Source organism: Hordeum vulgare, chromosome 4H (genome assembly GCF_904849725.1).
Source record: "Hordeum vulgare subsp. vulgare chromosome 4H, MorexV3_pseudomolecules_assembly, whole genome shotgun sequence".
Taxonomy (NCBI): Eukaryota; Viridiplantae; Streptophyta; class Magnoliopsida; order Poales; family Poaceae; genus Hordeum; species Hordeum vulgare.
In genome coordinates, this window is record NC_058521.1 from 123,013,125 (window position 1) to 123,016,231 (window position 3,107).

The window sequence follows — 3,107 nt, forward strand, 5'->3', positions numbered from 1 at the left end:
TTTGGAGAAAGGTTGATTCTGCTGTGATTGAAGATTATGCTGCTGTTCTTGAGGAGTAGCCACTATCATTGCTGTTTCTATCCTTACCACAACAATAGCAGTTTCAGTGTTCGGCGCAGTAGCATTTTCTTCAGTCTGAGCATTTTCCTCAGTTTGAGGATTTTCCTCACCTTGAGGAATTTGCTTGTTGGAGGAGGCAGTTGCAGTATTTGTCATTGCATTGTCTTCAGCTGATGCAACTGATTCTTGAGCAGATTCCTCACGAAATGTTTTCCCATCAGAACCTGTGAGGATTTCTGTTTTAGCACGAGTCGGAGGAATTTGAGTTGACCTGGGTGAGCGAGGATGAGTCTCTTCCTAGAAATCATCATGAATCACTTGAGTGTTGCACCCAGTTTCATCATCAGCCACTTGTTCTTCAGTGGTCTTTTGAGGAATGGTGGACTGAGGAATATCGTCTATCTGTATTTCCTCATCCATTATTTCTTCATCTTCAGCATCATCCATTTATTCATCATCTTCAGTAATGACATAGTAAACTCCAAAGGGAATGATCAAGTAAGATGGAGCTACATCCACAGGAGTAGCATCCACCAGGGCAGTTGAAGACTTTGACTGAGTGACCTTCTGGCGTTTCTCCTCTGAGGTTTCTGAGGTCATTGAAGCCTTTCTCTTATTTGCTTCTTTCTCAGCTGCTTTAGTCTTCTTCTCATCTGATGCAGACGAAATCACTTTCTTCACCTTTGAGGGTTGTGGTGAAGGAACAGTTTCTTCAGGCGCTGGTGCAGTGTGTGGCCTGGCAGTTTCATCAGCTGGAATATCTTGAGGAATTTCCTTAGTAGCTGGTTCATCAGTTTCATCTTCCTCAGGCAACTGAACAGTGAAGCTTGAGTGAGGTGATGTTTGCTGCATTGGAGGGGTTGCTCTCGTTGTATTCATCAGCAGCAGTAGATGCAACTTTGATGAAATTCACTTTGACACCTTCACGATCAGTGTGAAGACTTGTGTACTTGTCTGTTAGAGCTTTAAGTGCAGCCTGAGTGGATGCAAGTGCTTCAAGCGTCAGAGGCTTTGCTTTCTTGGCTTGCTGCTCTTGAGTTTTGCAGCCTTTGCTTGCTTGGCTTGCTGCTCTTTCCACTTAGCCTCATTGATGAAATTGGCCACCATATGGCTTACACCAGGGGGGAAGTTTTAAGTCATTAACATGAGTGTTTGGATCTTCATACCAGAGGTTGATGAAGTCCAGCAAAACCTTCGGGTCCATGGATAGAGGAATGGAGCTGCCGGAGGCTTGTGCAACCCGTTCCTGTTTGTTTCTGATGATAGCTTGAAGTGTCTCCTCATCAAATTCTTCACTTTGTTCTGATGCAGAAGGAACGTTGATGACTTTGCTAGGACTTGGCCTGATGTCTCTTCCAGCAGTCATTTTAGTCTTCAATAAACGTGGTGAAGACTTTGCTGCAGAGCTGGTAACAGATGACACTGAGGAACTTGATTGAGCAGGCTGATGCTTAATGAGCTGCTTCTGTTGAGGTTGTGAAGACTATGGCACAGTTGGAGATTCTACTATCGTGGCACCAGCTGAAGAGGTGGCGGCAGCAGCAGAGTCATCATTGAATTTCTTCACAGCTGCTTTTGCCTTCTTCTGTAACTTAGATAGATATTTGCTCTTCTCATTAGGATAATCCTCAATGGTTTCAACGCTTGAGGGATGAGCATCTTGTTGATCACCCTCAGGAGGCCTCTTACAAGGTGGCTTGAGGGAGAATTTCTTCCCATACTTAGGAGTAACATATTTGTACTCCTTCCACTCCTTAACCCACATGTGTTCAATTTTCTGAAGCCTCATCTTGCGCTTCGCCATGGTTTCTTTGCCATGAATTTCCTCATCTGGAGTGCAGCAGTCAGCATATATTGCTTCTGGTATTTCAAAAGGTGTGTTCTGTTCAAGCTTCTTTCCTCCCTTCTGCTTTCGGTCATCCTCCATTTTCTTCATCTGAGGCTTTTGCTCAGGAATATGAACTCTTGAAGATTCTAATGACACAAGCAAAGTTTCTTCGAGAAATGCTACAAATGAGTTAGGTTGATGAGAACCTAGTGATTCATGAGCTGACATTTTTGTACCTGTGAACACAGTATAAGTGCGAAGAATTTGGAGAGGTCATATACATTCTCAGATTTGAAGAAATTCAAAAATTTAGTAGTTGAGGAATTTGACCAGTGGGTTGAGGAATTTGAATAAGCATTCTGATCTTGGGTTCCAGAGTTGTGCACATTCGAGAATTTACACAATTGAGGAATCTCATGAAGAATTTGAGTGGCTTAGTGAAATTCATCAAGTGTTTGAGGAATGAGTGTGCATGGCTGACAGACACTCTGAGGAAAAACAGATTTTGCGAGTCCAAAGTGAAATAATAGATCAACAGAGGTAGTAAAATAGGATTTTAATTACCTTGAGCGAAGAACACGAAGAACCGGAGGAGTAAAAGAGGGAAGTTCCTTGGTTCGGATCTTCAGTGCCCTAACTTGGCAACTGAAATCAGTTACGGCGGTGGCGGAAGATGATTTTCCGTAGTCGGGGTGAGTCCGGCGACAGCGAGGGCAAGGCAGTGAAGCTTTTCCTCACCGGCGACGAGATTGCTAGCGGTGGCGCTAGGGTTGAGCTCTAGCGGAGAAGACGAGAGGACGCAGAGTTTTGACTCAGGGGGTAAGGGCCTATTTATAGCTCAACTGAAAAACTGTTCGGCCAAAACTTTTGGACCGAACTACCCTTGCCCATTCGTCTCCGTATGACATGTGGAGCCCACGGCTGAAGCGGTGGAGTTCCTGGTAATCCAATCGTGGGAAATGGGTCCACTTACCGTGTAACGTTATAAAAATGATTTTTGAAGTTTTGAGGATTTCGTTGCAAAGTCCTCAGCTCACAAGGACACAGTGAGGATTTTGAACAAGTGTCAACTAGAACGCATATGAATAAATGAATAGACTGGGTTGAGCTTAACATAGAGGGGAATCGGGTCCGATCACATTCACTTTGATGAAATATCAAATTGAAGACTGAGCTATAAGTGAATGTTGTTGAGGACTTTGAAATCTCAGTCTCTCTC